This window comes from Notamacropus eugenii, chromosome 6 (assembly GCF_028372415.1).
Source record: "Notamacropus eugenii isolate mMacEug1 chromosome 6, mMacEug1.pri_v2, whole genome shotgun sequence".
Lineage (NCBI taxonomy): Eukaryota > Metazoa > Chordata > Mammalia > Diprotodontia > Macropodidae > Notamacropus > Notamacropus eugenii.
In genome coordinates this window covers 1,279,294-1,296,751 of record NC_092877.1, presented here as the reverse complement: position 1 = coordinate 1,296,751, position 17,458 = coordinate 1,279,294, and the positions used below count along the sequence as shown (strand labels likewise).

The 17,458-nt window shown below is 35.5% G+C and overlaps 1 pseudogene; it reads left to right on the top strand.

Annotated features, from left to right (window-relative positions):
• The first annotated feature begins 723 nt into the window (after window positions 1-723).
• Window positions 724-1,632, top strand: LOC140510989 (olfactory receptor 4C15-like; annotated as a pseudogene).
• The last annotated feature ends 15,826 nt before the right edge of the window (window positions 1,633-17,458 follow it).

Sequence of the window (17,458 nt, the reverse complement as noted above, 5' to 3'; positions counted from 1 at the left end):
CTTGAACAGGATCCATCAAGGCAGGGACAGCTCTATGCCCCTTTGCAGCAGGAAGAAGTTTCAGAAGCTGAGACCTTCTCCCTTTACCCCAAAAGAATTTGGGTTCAATCTGTTTGAGGGGGGAATGATGGGGTTCAAGACTCTGGGAACTTCCTGGAGCTCCCTTGGAATCTCCTCACTTAACCTGGCTTTTCATACTCAAATTGAGCTCCCCTTGTATCTCTCCACAGAACCTGGGTTTTTATACTCAAGTCTGTGACCATTGTCTGTTATCTCTTGACTGCCCCACCTGCTTCCCACACAAACCCTCCATTGTCTGATGTCTCCTGATAGCCTCCAGCTGTTTCCAGCCTTTGACCCTCCTTGGATACCCTCCTTGGACTTTTCCTCAAGACCCTTCCTAAACCCCTCCTCCCATCATGTTGGACTACCAGACCCCGCCCCCCCCATCCCTCCTATACTCTTTTCTGTATTTAAGTTCCGTCTTGCCTCCATGAAGGTGCTCAGATTCAGTCCAGCTCAGACTCTGTCTAGCTGGGATTCTATCTGGCCCACTTGTGAATACGAGTGTTACAAATGCTTAGGCTCCTTACGAGGCAACCCAACTAGGCGAATCCTTAATAAACTTTGTTTTCTTTGGCTTTTAAAAAAAAGATATTTCTTCTTTATTTCCTTTGCAGGTGGCCTGTGATCACCAAATCCTTGGCCCTTAAGTCTGAAATTATGGAAAATCTAAGTTTTGCTAGTGAATTCATTCTCTTGAAACTCTCATAGACTCCTGATATTGAGAAAATAGTGTTTGTTTTCTTTTTGCTTTTGTACCTTGCAACTCTTGAGGGAAACTTGGTTATTATTTTGACAATCACCAATACCCTTTCTCTGAGGCTTTCCCATGTACTTCTTCCTGGACTTTTTTCTCTTTCTTTGATGCATTGATCTCCTCTGTTGTTGACCCCAAGGTAATAGTGGACTCTATCTATGTGAAAAATACCATTTCCTTTATAGGCTGCATGACCCAGCTCTTTGCAGCACATTTCTTTGGTGGTTCTGAGATGATTGTCCTCACATTCATGGCCTTTGAACAATATGTTTCTATTTGTAAGTCATTGCATTATGTTACTCTTATAAACAAGAATGTGTGTTTTGTATGGCCTGGGCAGGAGGTTTCTCATATTCCTCAATCCAGGTTCCATTCATAGTCCAGTTGCCTTTCTGTGGTTCTAATGCTACGGATGACTTTATTTGTTTATTTCAACCTTGGTTGAAACTGTCCTGTACTGACCTTGCTCTCAAGGTTATTACCAACAGTGGTCTTATCTGTACAATTAGTTTTGTTCTCCTGCTTATATCTTATGGGGTCATCCTACATTCATTGAGGAAATACAATACTGAGGCTCAGCACAAAGCCCTTTCCACCTGTGGTTCGCATATCACATTTGTACTGTTTTTTATTCCATGCATACTGGAGTATGCACATCCTTCATCTGCCTTCTCCTTTGATAAAGCATTAGAAATATTTTACACTATTCTAATCCCTATCTTAAATTCCCTTATCTACAGGTTTAGAAATACAGAGGTAAAAAAGCCATGAGGAAGCTGTGGACCACACTTGTTTTTTTTATTGCAAAATAAATAATGAAAAGGAAACTTTCTAATTTGATATATATGTTTAAAAAGTTCAAATGTGATTCACTTTTACATGTTAAGATGAAAAATTTCAAGTATATTACACTAGGAGCAGACACAGGATCGAGGTATTGATTGAATTTGAAACTTTGCCATCTGATCTCTTCAAATAAGTAAGTTATTTCTATGTGTATGATCTGGCTCCATGTATTAGAAGGGTATACAAAGGGAATTGAACAGTTAAAAGTATTTATCAGGTGCCAACTAACTATTGGATATGTTGTCAGGCAGTGGGAACAAAAGAAAAAGATAAAACTGAAAGATTTCTTGCCTTCAAGGATCAGACAACATATGTTTACGGAAGCATATGCCAAAAATATCTGTATTCAAATTAATTAGAATTTGGGGAGAAGCAGCTGGTAGGATCAAGAAGTCTTTAATGTAGTATTTGAGAAAATCATTGGAGGAAATGATCCATGATGATGTGAACCAGAAGGTGAAGCATAATGCTTGATGAGGTATATAGTCTTTACAAAGGGACAGATGAGGGCAGTAGAGTGACATTCACCCAACAAGTAAAAAAACAGTAAGCCTGAATTATTGGACCATAGAGTGTGTCAAAAGTAGAATAAACAGCTAAACATAGAAGGTCACTAAACAAATGATAAAATCAAGATGTGAAGATAATTTTTGCTAGGGGAACAGTTTTGACCAAACAAGGCATAGAGAAAAACCTAAGCAATAAAGTAGAACAATTTAATTAAATAAAATTTGAAAGCATTTGAACGAAAAATCAATGACATTAAAATTAAAGAGGAATCATATGGCAAAGAAAGCATATTTGCAGTAAATATCTCATCCAAAGGTCTCGTATCCAGGATTATTTGTAAATATATTTAGATATGAAGAAGACTGATTCCCTAATCAATAAGTAGTCAACGGTATGTAGAGAGTTCTCAAAAGAAGAAAGGCAAACTTTCAACAGCCATGTTAAAAAAAAGTTTCAATGAAGAATAAGAGAAATTTCTATAAAAGCATCATTGACATTATTTCTTGTACCATTTCCATTGTCAAATATATACAGTCAATGGGTCAAATGTGATTAGTCATTTATATGCTAGATTCTGTGCTAATCTCTGGAGATACACAGAAAGATAAAAAAAGGAACCAAACAAACCCTTTAGAGAAACATACTGACATGAGAGACAACATGGAAAGCACTGTACACAAAAAGGAAGGGGTTAAATTGGTTAATTTTTTTCTAAGGTCCCTTAACTAGTAAATTCTGGTGAGACTGAATGGATCCTGGTCTTTCTGATGACCAATCGAGAATTTTTGATTGATACAAGCATACATATAGATAATGTTGCTAAAGGTGAGAGTAGGGGAAATGAGACAAACTCACATCATAGTTGATTTTGAAAGACCCCACAAACGAATGCAACAATGTTTATAGCTCAGGTTCTAGGTGATCAGGAGATATGAAGAGAATCCTGGAAATGTAAAGTAGATGGTCAACTGCATTATGGCAATAGATAGTGGTAAGATCTCACACCAACCATCAAACTATATATCTAGTTGCCCTCTTTTATTTAGTTTTACATGAGAATCATCAAAATCCTCAAGGTCTCTGAGCTTCAGTTTTTACATTTGTTGTATAACAAAGACATTAAAGTGCAATCCTATCTACTAATAATAAGGAAAAAAGAATTAATCAGCTCATATTCAGAAAAAATCATAAAGATGATAAAATGGCATTAACAAATGTTGGTAGGATTGTGGGATGATAGGCATTTTCATCATAACTGTAAATTGATAAACAAAACCATTTTGGAGACCAAGTTGGAATTATGTGAAGTTCCTAAAATATCCATTACTTTTGCCACAGAGATTTCATTTCTAGTCTTATATCACAAGACATCCATTGATTAGGAAAATGTGCCCATATGCACTAAAATATTCATAACAGCACTTCTTGTGTTACCAAAGAATTGTAAACATTTGGGGAATGGCCAAATAAATCTTTGTACATTAATATTACAGATTTATACCATGCTTTAAACAATGATATATGTGGTACATACAAGTAAGTATATTCAAAAAGTATACATGGATGGATACAGAGTAAAGAAAGCAGACAGAAGAAAACAATATATACAATAGTACCAAAGTGTTAAAACTAAACAAAACAAAGCAAAAGAAAACAGACAAAAACAACCCACACACATAGAAATACACAATCAAAAGGGAATGTAGCAAAATTATAAAGACCAGGCATATATGACTCCAAAAATATAAACCCCAACTCACACCTTTGTGGAGACAGTGGGGCAACCCAGATATTTTGAGTAATATATGAGTTTTCAGATTTCTTCTGTTGATTTGTTATACTGATTTCCTCCCTCTCCCTCCCCCTCCCCTTTCCCTTCTCCTTTCCCTTCCCCTTCCCTTCCCCGTGGTCCTGTCCCTGCGCCTTCCCCTTGCCCTCTCCCTTCCCCTCTCCTTCTCCCCTTTCTTCTCCTCCTTTCCTCTCCTCTCCTCTCCTCTCTCTGCTATTCTCTCTTATCCTATCCTCTGTTCTCCCCTCCTCTCTTCCCATCTCTCCCTTCCCAGATTCATTGACGGATATTCTGGGTCTGTCAATGAAGTAACAGCTTAACTGAGGCAAAATAACCTAATCACAAGATTCCAGTGATGGAGTGGTGGTGGTTATTATTTATTTTTCCTTTTTTTTCCACTCCATAACTACCCAAAGCAAGTGACAGCCTAGGTTTGGCATATGACTCACAGTGTTGACCTGTAGACTAGGTCATTCATTTCTGGTTTCTTTCCTTTTTGAGGTTTCTCCTCTGGAGATTTTCTATCCTGTTTTCAGTCATTCAGTGATGTCTGACTCTTCACAACCCCATTTTTGAGAGTTTTCTTGACAAATATACTGTAATGGTTTGTTATTTCATTCTTCAGTGGAGTAAGTCACTTGCACAGGGTCCCACAGTTAGTTTCTGAGGCTGGATTTAAGCTCAGGTCTTCCTGATTCTAGGCCCAGTTCATTCTCTGGATCCCCTAGATGTCTCCTCCCTTGTTCAAACCCGTCATTAACAGACATCTTCATCTTCCCAACAAGACTCTTTCAAGCCATACCTTTGCACATCTTTGCCATCAGTGCTGGTGGTCTCTTGAAATTCCAAAAAACAATAAGGTTGCACCTTGAGCTAATGCCCTGAAAAGTCTAATTATCTCCTTCCCTCAAAAGACCTCTTTCTCATCACTTATACTCAGCCTACATCACTTTCTTAATTTCTACCCCCTCACTCCCTATTTCCATCATTCGGAACACCTGACAAGAGAAATGCAAGCTGTATTTTCCATATGCTTATTCATGCCTTCCTTCACTCCAATCCCTTTCAAGATAAGCCCCCAAATGACCCATTATAGATCTACCCACTTATTCCACTGTAATCTGTAGAATGCCTGTTTAACAATGCAAAACTTAACTGGAATGCTTTCTTTTCCACTCCTTCCACCTTCTGGCATTTATTCTTCTACCATTATAAGTTCAAAAGCATTTCTATAGGATGAATTATTTTTAAATTATAAAATGTATATGTAGATATTGCTGCTTGTCTTTCATTTCAAAGAAGACCAATAACATCACAGACTGATATCTTGACTCAGTTTTCTCTTTCAGAGTCATTGAAGTTCAGTACCAAGGCAGAAGTCAGAATAACTGGCAATAGCACAGGATTCAGTGGACGACCCTGACATCTTCAATGTCTGACAAACATGTACGCACTCCACAATGCTGGTCTCAGCCACCTTCATAGCCGTTGGGACAAATTATGCTCATTTGACCATTGTACTGCTGCAAAGTATTGCGATACTTTGGGTAGACATTCCTCTAACTAACCAAGGGGTTTGACACCTAAAGGTTACTCTGAATCTTGTTTAGCCAATTTGCTGAGATGGTTTTATGGGTCATGGTTGCTGTACATACTCTAGCTTCTTGGAGTCAAAAATAAGGTTTGGGTGAAGGGAGACCCCAAATGTAGATGAGCATGCCTGAAAAGGATTTGGCAAGCCCTGATAGGAGAGATACTAGTCATCCCTAATCATATTGGAATGAAACAGAGAAAATTAGCATGGTTCCTTACAAAGTATTACATGCAAATTTGTGAACTGGACAGAAAGAAGTGAATTTTCTAAAGCTAAAGTTATGACCATCTTATCTCCCTCATTCATTAAATGCCAGTGACTCCTCATTACACACAGAATTTGTTGTTTTTGTTGTTGTTGTTGTTGTTGCTGCTGCTGCTGCTGCTGCTGGTGATGATCTGTGCTTCTGGTTTATACTTATTTTTTTTTTGCATTTTCAAAAAGAATATTTTTTTCTTAAGAGACTCACAAATTCGGTGAGTCTTATCATTTCATTTATGGAATAAGGAGGGCGAACTTAAAAAATTCAAAGTTCGTAGTTTATTCTAATATCCTAAGGTCCCTCAAGAAGTAATTGATTCTTTTTCATGCAGAGTGGGGTTGAACATTGAATTGAGGAAGGTTCCACTAATGACCAAAGGGTGACTAGGGTCCAACGACGACTAACAGTGGCAAGGACAGTGATTCTGAAGAACATACTGTTAAATTTGAAGAGCTCATTCTGCCAGAAGCTTGGTCCAGTCACTGAATCCCCAGTGTTGCAAGGGACTAGTAGTTCCTAGGAGATAGATGCTATAATGACAGTACATCTGCATCAACTCCTCTCTCACCAGATTCACTTTTCTCACTTTTGACACCACAGAAAATAAAACTACAAGAAGCAGGATGTCAGAAAAAAATGCTCTGAATAATAAATTCTCCTGCCTCCTGTTCAGCCAACATCTGGCAACAGAGCAATCTGCTGCTAATTGAATGTTTTCTCTTAAATTAAACAAAGTTACATGAAGTTTGGATCCAAGTCTCCAATAGTAGCATTTTCTGAATTCCCTAAAGGACAAAAGACAATTCTCTAAGCTGATAAATATCGATGAACTTTCTATAAAGGTTTATCTGTTTGGACAACAATGTCAGGCTATCAGTATACATTGCAGAGTAGAACTGGGCATACAGCAATGGAGTAACAAGTGGAAGATTCATTTGAAATGGTAGATATTTCTGTCCATTCAAAAAACATTAAAGCTTGAAGATGAAAAATCCCTAGTTCTCTTTCTGCCATGGGTAAGAACACCTGGAAGTGTCTCTTCTTTTTTGGGGGGAAGGATGCTGGTGGTGCCAGGTATCAAATGAATTCTAAATCTCTTTATTTACATAAAGCATTACTAATCTTACAACAGGATGATTCATATACCACATCACGCATAAGACCTACCTCATTCTGTTCCTAAATGTGACAAAGAGGAGGCAATAAAACATTAGGCGAAAAAAGCCAGATTCTCAGTTACCATGTTCAATGTGAATTTAAATGCTATCTTCATATGTTTGCTCATTTCTAAAAGTATAGAACTTAATCCCAAGTTTAGTGTTCGCTTCCTCCTTCTAGGCTGGCTCACTTTATAGTAACTCTCCTCCATTAAGATATATAAGTATGTGTATGTGTGTGTTTGCATATCTGTGTGTACACATATGTATATATATATACACACACACAGATATGTCCACACACATGAACATATACATGTGTGTTTATATGCACATGTATGTGTCTATATTTGTCTGCAAGTATATGTTTATGTAAAGTCGGCAAGGAAATGTTGTCTTAACTCTTGTTTCTTCAGTATGCTAGTGTTTATATCTCATTGTTCTCTGGGCTTTGTTTGAGGAGTTTGGGGAGACTGATTTAAACAGAGAGTACAATGTAGCCGAAATTTAAGGTAAATGTACTCTGTCCTCTCCCTGTGGCTTCCTTTCTTGCAACTTTTTATAAATTTGGGGACAGAAAATGAGAAAGAGTTGTGAACTTTCAAAATGTTTGTGACTGAGAGCCATTACCTCCTAAAACCATCTTAACATCTCACTTCTGCAATAGAAAATGATATTAATGTAAGGTGAGGAAATGATAGATATCTTCCTTCTAAGATCTCCCTCCTCTCACTTTTTGTCCTCCATATTTTACTTCTTCTGCACAATATTCAGGTCCCTCCTCATATCACTTCTTTTCTTCCTTCTCATCTCTTCCTGCTCTCCATGATCATTTCCATCATTATTTTACTTTATGTATTTTGGGGAGTACTTCAACTTCTCATTTAATTGGTTCAGGGATCTCTTCAGGAGTTTGTCTGTTATTTAAATTTTAGTCGCAGCGTTGTGTGTAGAGCTGAATAGTAAAGAAAACTTGCAAATATTACACTATCAATTTGAGTGAGAATGAGACTTCATGCCAGGGCTTCCCAATGGGCAAATGTAAACAAAGAAAATAGGCTGACTGTTGAAATGGTTTCCTGTAACTAAATAAGGGGAAATCAAGTGCAAAGATAAGGTTTAGAGAGGCTTGAATGCTAGGATAAAGAGTTTGGACTGTATTAAATAGACAAGGTGGAGTCACTGAAACTATTTGTTCAGTGAAAAAATATGTGACCGAAGCAGTTTTCAAGCAAATTAAAGAATCTCAGATATAGTACACCTTTGTTTGTGAATAAATAAAATCATTATTCTGTAGTTCCCTTAATTTCCCTTACTTTATTTAGAGAGGAATACTTGTTTTAATGATCTTCTTTCGTGCATTTATGTTTTGAGAGATAGGTGAGAGAAGTCATTCTCATTTGTCATACAGATGAGAAAAGTGATGTACAGACATGTTAAGTGGAATGACCAATGAGTCTGCTGCAGGAATCAGATTCCTCATATATTCTAAGATTGAAAATATTTTTTCCCAAAGTTCTACATTGCTATACAGAGCAATTTTGGTCATTGTGATTCAGATTAAAATTAAGCTGAGAAAATCATGTTTTTTGAATTTATCTTTTTGCTGTTACTTTTTTTATATAGCTAATATTCATGCACATTTTCAACAATTGATGGATCAATCAGAAGGTAGAATCTTTTACATTTCATTGGTGACTGATGAAATGAGGAAGATGAGGGTATCAAAAAGAGTATTATTAATATATTAATTAAATGTATTAATTTAATTTTGTATTGCTAAAAGAAAGGAAACATGTTCATTTTACAAAATGCAATATTTTATTCTATGAAATGAAGATATTAAAAAAGCCAGTGTTTCCAGATCTCTGGAGAGGGCACAGAGCCAGGGGAGATAAAGAGGGAGAAAAAAATCGAAGCAGAGATAAAGGACTGAGAGAAAGTCATGGAAATACTCTTATTAAAAGAAGTTCATCCTCTCTCAAACAGAATGTCCAAATTTCTTCCAGAAGAATTTTTAGAGAGTAAAAAAATGAGTTAGTTTGTAATTTTCCAGGTGAAAGAAGCTAATCTCTCTCCCTCATTCAAAAAAATTGATGGCAACCCAAACAAATATAAAGTCAGTTCTGTTGGTCTAATTATTACTTTTTAATCTGTCTACCTATCTGATTTATTTTCTTTTTGTTTATTATCTTGACTTTTATTTTAATGTCTTATCTCCCAACCAGAGTTTTAACTTACATATAGACATAGTGTAATACATGGTTCTTTGCTCCTTTGCTAATTTATTTTCCATATACTTTACTAAAGTAACTCATAGAAGGCCAGAGCTAGATGGAAACTAGAGTCATCAGATTCTGGGTGTTCATTTATGAAATTCAGGGAAAGATTTAGAGCTGTGAGGTCAATAAGTTCATAGGTAATTAATAAGAAATCTGAAGGAAACTAGATACCAGGATTCCTGACTCGAAGTCCAGTTTTCTTTCCACCGAGCCACATAGCACTACTAAATGTTCAACGCTTGACATTTGATGAATTAATCAACTAGACTTGATTTTTTTTTTTTACCTTTTCTAGACTACTGAAGTATAAGAAGAAAAAATACATCAGTGATCAGAGAGGGTAATTCTTATATATTATATATAATATTTTAATTTTCCATTGTTGATGCTTCTGTCATGGGTAGAATCCTGTGAGATATGGACAACTGTGTGGTCTAAAGTGACACGTCTCAGGAAATATGGGTTCCAAGAAATCAATGGGACTATCTTCAGATCTTTCTCTTGCCCTGTTTCCTCTCTATTGAATCCCTTGTTCATTTCATTATATAAAGATTTCCCTTTTTATGAAGTCCTATAATACTCATGGACTTAATGCTTCACACTATTCTCAAAGATGCTCTCTTTTGTATTGTTCTCTCTTGTTTTATGTCTTTAATTTCTTAGATTAGGCGAAGATTGCATTATCTTCATAGGTTGCTGTATAGCACTCATAATATATTGTAATACTGACACCAGTCTGTTATGATAGGGAAACAAAAAGTATCATCTGAGGCTGAGATATAGACCTTCTAGGGCTCAGAAGGAGTCAGCTCTTTTTTATTCTCTATGAGAAAAGAAAATATGATGTATTTTCTTCTGTTCTGGATGTCATTGATTGTTCAAGAATAACAATAAACTGAAAAGTATCCACAGCAGTACAAATAGTATATGAAAGGGGTTGGGATTCATAAATTAAGGATAAATTGAAGGAACTGAGAAGACCCAAATGTAAAAACAAAACAAAACAACAACAACAACAACAACTCTGACTTCAAAGTATTATAATGATAGTCACTTAGGAAATGAATTATATTTTCATTTTGTTCTTAGATGGTAGAACTAGGTTAAATGGGTAGAAATCTCAGAGAGATAAATTCAGCATTGATGTCAGGGAAAAAGAAAGAAAAACGTGAGTGAACAAAAAACAATCTTTCTAATGACTGCAGCTCTCCAAACCTTGAATGAGATGGCTCAGGAGTTAGCAGATTCCCTCTCATTGTCTGTAAGGCAGGGGGGAAGGGGTCATTTATTGTGCTGTGGCAGGAATTATTTTGAGGGCAGAGATAAGAATTCTTGTCAAATAAAGTTCTTTTCAGCTTTGAAATTCTTTAATCCCATTTACTGTCTTCCCTTTTAAATAATGAAGACATTGGGAAAAGAGAGCACGTGACTGACTGACTACATAATTTAATTTCAATATACGGAAAGGTTCTGGCTTATGGATCACATAATTACTCTAGTCATTGAGGTTCTGAAAGTGCAAGCAAAGGCCATACTGAATTATTCCAAATTGGATCCTTTGAGCAAACTGATTGCAATAAGTATATATGAAAGTATTTGCACATTTACTTTAAAAAAATAATTCATTTATTTATTTTTAATTTACAACATTCACTTCCACAAGATTTCGAGTTGCAAATTCTCTCCTTATCTCTCCCCTCCACTCACCCCAAAACATCATGCATTCTGATAAACCTTCCCCCATCTGTCATTAGTTTTATCACATCCCTCCTTTCTCTCATGCTTTCCCCCTTTATTTCCTTGTAGGGTAAGAAAGATTTCTACACCCCAAAGCTCGTACGTCTTATCTCCCAGTTGCATGTAAAAACAGTTTTTAGCCTTAATTTTTAAAACTTTGAGTTTCAAATTCTCTTCCTTCCTCACTTCCCACCGATCCCCACTCAGAAGGCAAGGAACTTTATGTAAGTTATACGCGTGTAGTCGTGCAAAATACAGTCATGTGATGAAAGATTAACTATATTTTCCTCCTTCCTATCCTAACCCCTTGCCATGCTTCATTTATGCTATTCTCTCTTTTGACCCTGCCTCTCCTAAAGAGTGTTTACTTCTAATTAGCCCTCCTCCCATTTTCCCTCCTTTCTATCATCCCCCCAACTTACCTGTCATGTAAGAAAAATCTTCACACCAAACTGAGTGTGCAAACTATTTCTCTCCTTAAGCCAGATCCAGTGACAGTAAGGTTCCCTCTTTCCCTCTCACCTACAATTTCTTCCCCTCCCTTGGTAAAACTTTTTCTTGCTCCTTTATGTGAGAGATCATTTACACCATTCAATTAATCCCTGTCTCCTTCTCCTTCTCTCTTATGATTTCTCTTTCATATTAACTTTTTCATGCTTCTCTTTATTCTTGTGTTCGAAAGTCAAATTTTGTATTCAGCTCTGGTCTTTTCATCAAGACTGCTTGAAAGTCCTCTAATTCATTTAATGACCCTTTTCCCCCTGAAGTACTATACTCAGTTTGGCTGGGTAGATGATTCTTGGTTTTGATCGTACCTGTTTTACTCTGGAATATCATATCCCAATACCTTCTCTCCCTTGGTTTAGAAACTACTAAATCATGTGTTATTGTGATTCGGTTTCCATAATATTTGAATTATTTTTTTTATGAGTTTGGAATATTTTCTCCTTGACCTGGGAGCTCTGGAATTCAGCTACAATATTCCTAGGGGTTTTCCTTTTGGGATCTCTTTCAGGAGGGAAAAAGTGGATTCTTGCAATATATATTTGACCCTCTGGTTTTAGAATATCAGGGTATGTTTTTCTGGAAAATTTCTTGAGAAATGGTAGGTAGTCTCTTTTTTAATCATGGTTTTTGCATAGTCTAATAATTTTTAAATTATCTCTCCTAGATCTATTTTTTTCCAAGATCAGTTGTTTATCCATGGCAATATTTCCCATTGTCTGTTATTGTTTTCATTACTTTGGTTTTCTTTTATGATTTTTTCATTTTTCAGAAATTTATTACCTTCCATCTGCTCCATTCGAATCTTTAACAATTTTTGTTTTCTTCTGAGAGCTTCGAACTTCCTTTTCCATTGGGAAAATTCTGCTTTTTAAGGCATTCTTCTCCACATTGGCTTTTTGGATCTCTTTGGCCATTTGGGTTAGTCCATTTTTTTTTTTATCTTTTCCTATTAAAAATTTATTTATTTTGTTCAGAACTTGAAAAACAAAACAAGTATTTTCATCTCATAATAGAATAAACAAAACAAACAAACAAACAAAAAGATTGTACATAAAACCACAAATCTGTTATGGACAACTTGCTATTCTGGTTAAATACATAACAAAATTATCATGTAACGCTCTTTCCCCCCTTTTTCCTTCCCCCCTCTCCAAGAGATGGCTACTATTACATGTGTGTGTATGTATGTATATAACACATCATATTATGATATATTATATGCATACATGTGTATATATATATATAAAACCGTTCTATACATCTGTTTGTCAGTAATTTCTCTGGATACAGATAGCATCTTCCTTCATATGCCCTTTGTAGTTAATTTGGGTATTTATAATAGTCAAAATGATTTAGTCACTCAGTTGCTCTTAAAACAGTATTGCTGTTACCATATACAACATTCCCTTGGTTCCTCTCATTTTACTCTTCATTATTTCAAGCAAGACTATCCTTGTTTCTCCAGGATCATCAAGATCATCATTTCTTATGACACAGTAGCATTCTATGGCAATCATATACCACAACTTGTTCAGTCATTCCTCAATTGGTTGATATCCCTGAATTTCTGGTTCTTTGCCACCACAAAGAGAGCTGCTATAAACATTTTAGAACATATAATTTCTTTTCCTTTTTCCCTAATTATCTTTTTGTTCTTCCAAGTGAATTTATGTTTTGTTTTTCTAATAAAGCAAAACAATTTTTTTTTGGTAATTTAATTGAAATGCCATTGATATATAAATTAGTTTAGGTAAAATTGTCATTTTGATTATATTGTCCCTGACTACCCATGCACAATTAATATTTACCTAATTATTTTTAAAATTTTATTTTATTTATTTTTTTAGTGTTCTACAATAACTACCATAAAATTTAGATTTTGACCCCACCACACGTACCCCCCACTACCCCCTCCTTCCCCAAGATGGCATACAATTCTATATAGCATTTAAATATACTTTCCTATTGAATATGTTTTCATTATATTCATGTTATGTAGACGAACTAAATGGAAGAGATCATATAACAAATCAAATCATAATACACACACACACACACACACACAAACACGATCTGCTACATTCTGCGAATGAATTCCATAGTTCTTTCTCTCAGTGTGGAAGGCATTTTGCCTTAGAAAAGCACTGGGAAATTTTTTTTTTAAGTTCTTGTGTTATTGCGAAGTTCCAAGTCTACCAGAAAAAAACTCTCTCACAGTGAGGTCGTTGCTGTGTACAAAGTTCTCCTGGTTCTGCTCCTGTAGCTCAGCATCAGATCATACAAGACTTTCCAGGCCTCTCTGAAGTCTTCTTGTTCATCATTTCTTATGGCATAATAGTACTCCATTACATTCATATACCATAATTTATTCAACTATTCCCCAATTGATGGGCATCCCCTTGACTTCCAGATTTTGGCAACTACAAAGAGTACTCCTATAAATATTTTTGTACATGTGGGACGCTTCCCCATTTTGGGGGATACAGTCCTAGTAGTGATATTGCTGGATCAAAGGGTATGCACATTTTTGTAGCCCTTTGGGCATAGTTCCAAATCGCTCTCCAGAATGGTTGGATGAGCTCACAGCTTCAACAATAATGAATTAGTGTTCCAACTCTCCCACATCCTTGCCAACATTTATCATTTTCTTGTTCTGTTATGTTTGCCAGTCTTGTACGTGTGATGTGGTACCTCAGAGTTGTTTTGATCAAAATCAAAAGTGATTTAGAGCATTTTTTCATATGATTATAGATATCTTTAATTTCTTCCTCTGAAAATTCCCTGTTCATATCCTTTGACCATTGGGGGAATGACTTGTATAGTTATACATTTGAATCAGTTATCTATATATTCTAGAAATGAGACCTTTATCCCCTAGATTAGCTGTAAAAATTCTTTCCCAATTTACTACATCCCTCCGAATTTTGGTTGCATTGGGTTTGGTTGTGCAAAAACTTTTCAGTTTAATGTAATCAAAATTATCCATCTTGCATTTCACAATGCTTTCTATCTCTTCTTTAGTCAAAAATTCTTCCCTTCTCCATAAATCTGATAAATACACTATTCCTTGCTCCTCCAATTTGTCCGTGGTATCAGTCTTTGTACCTAGATCATGTACCCATTCGGAATTTATTCTTGTGCATGGTGTCAGGTATGGGTGTATGCCTAGTTTCTGCCACAGTGTTATCCAGTTTTCCCAGCAATTTTTGTTGAACAGTGAGTTCTTATCCCAGAAGCTGAGGTCCTTGGCTTTATCAAACAGGAGGTTGTTATATTCTTTGCCTACTGTGTCTTGAGTGCCAAGTCTATTCCACCTGTCTGCCCTTCTGTTTCTTAGCCAATACGAAGTGATTTTGATAATTGCTGCTTTATAGTACATTTTGAGGTCTGGTAGCACTAGGCCACCTTCCCTAGCATTTCTTTTCCTTAGTCCCTTTGACATTCTGGACATTTTGTTCTTCCAGATGAATTTTAATATTATTTTATCCAGCCTTAGAAAATAATTATTGATAGTTTAAATGACATGGCAGTAAAAAAGTCAATTAATTTAGGTAGAATTGCCATTTTTATTACATTAACTCTACCTACCCATGAGCGACTAATGTTTTTCCACTTACTTAAATCTGACTTTATTTGTGCAAAAAGTGTCTTGTAATTCTGTTCATATAGTTCCCGGGTTTGTTTTGGCAGGTAAACTCCCAAGTATTTTATAGTGTCCACCCTAGCTTTAAATGGGATTTCTCTTTCTATCTCTTGCTGTTGGACTTTGTTGCTAATATATAGGAATACAGAAGATTTTTACAGGTTTATTTTGTAACCTGCAACTTTGCCAAAGTTGTTTATTTTTTCAAATAGTTTTTCACTTGAGTCTCTGGGATTCTCTATGTATATCATCATATCATCTGCAAAGAGTGCTAACTTCGTTTCTTATTTGCCTATTGTTATTCCTTCAATTTCTTTATCTTGTCTAATTGCTACAGCTAACATTCCTAGTACCATATTGAATAGTAGTGGTGATAATGGACATCCTTGTTTCACCCCTGATGTTATTGGAAATGCATCTAGCTTATCCCCATTGCATATAATGCTTGCTGAAGGTTTTACGTAGATACCGCTTATTATTTTATGGAAAGTTCCCTTTCTTCCTATGTTCTCTAGGGTTTTTTAATAAGAATGGGTGCTGTATTTTGTTGAAAGCTTTCTCTGCATCTATTGAGGTAATCATGTGGTTTTTCTTAGTTTTGTTGTTGATATGATAGATAATGTTAATAGTTTTCTTAATATTGAACCAGCCTTGCATTCCTGGCATAAAGCCTACCTGATCAAAATGTAGTAATCTCGTGATAAGATGCTGTGTTCGTTTTGCTGAAAGTCTTATTTAAAATTTTTGCATCTATATTCATTAGAGAAATTGGTCTACAATTTTCGTTTTCTGTTTTGTCTCTTCCTGGTTTAGGTATCAAAATCATATTTGTATCATAGAAAGAATTTGGGAGGACTCCTTCTTCCCAAGTTTTCAAAAGTAGTCTATATAATATTGGAATTAACTGTTCTTTAAATGGTTGATAGAATTCACTTGTAAATACATCTGGCCCTGGAGATTTTTTCCTAGGGAGTTCATTGATGGCTTGCTCAATTTCTTTTTCTGAGATGGAGTTGTTTAAGTAGTCAACATTCTCTTCTGTTAATGTGGGCAATTTGCATTTTTTAAAAAATACTCATCCATCTCGTTTAGATTATCGAATTTGTGGGCATAAAGTTGGGCAAAGTAATTTCTAATTTTTGTTTTAATTTTCTCCTCATTAGAGGTGAGTTCACTCCTTTCATTTTTAATAGTATTAGTTTGATTTTCTTCTTTCTTTTGTTAATCACATTGACCAAAAGTTTATCAATTTTATTATTTTTTTCATAAAACCAACTATTGGTTTTATTTATTAATTCAATAGTTTTCTTAATTTCAATTTTATTAATCTCTCCTTTGGTTTTCAGTATTTCTAATTTGGTATTTACTTGGGGATTTTCAATTTGTTCTTTTTCTAGCTTTTTCAGCTGCATGTCCAAGTCATTGATCTCCTCTTTCTCTATTTTATTTATGTAGGCATTCAAAGGTATAAAACTTCCCCTAAGAACTGCTTTTGCAGTATCCCATAAGATTTGGTAGGTTGTCTCATTATTGTCATTCTCTTGAATGAAGTTTTTGATTGTTTCTATGATTTCTTCTTTAACCCACTCTTTTAGGATTACATTATTTAGTTTCCAGTTGATTTTTGGTTTATTTTTCCATGTCGTTTTATTACATAGAATTTATATTGTGTTATGATCTGAAAAGGATGCATTGATTATCTCTGCCTTTCTGCACTGGGTTGTGAGGTTTTTATGTCCTAGTACATGGTCAATTTTTGTTAATGTGCCATGTACCTCTGAGAAAAAGTTATAGTGCTTTCTATTGCCATTCAGTTTTCTCCTGAGATCTCTCATATCTACCTTATCCAGAGTTTTATTTACCTCCTTAACCTCTTTTTTGTTTATTTTGACGTTAAATTTATCAAGTTCAGAGAGGGGGAAGTTGAGGTCCCTCACTAGAATAGTTTTGCTGCCAGTTTCTTCCCTCTACTCCCCCAACCTCTCCTCTAAGAATCTGGATGCTGTACCACTTGGAGCATACATGTTTAGTAATGATATGGCTTTATTGTCTATGTTGCCTTTTAGCAGGATATAGTTTCCATCCTTATCTCTTTTGATTCGATCTATTTCTGCTTTTACTTTGTCTGAGATTAGGAATGCCACTCCTGCCTTTCTTATATCAGCTGAAGCACAATATATTCTGCTCCTACCTTTGTCCTTTAATCTGTGTGTATCCTGCCTTTTTAAATTTGTTTCTTGTAAACAACATATTGTTGGGTTATGGCTTTTAATCCATTCTGCTATCCTTCTCCGTTTTATGGGAGAGTTCA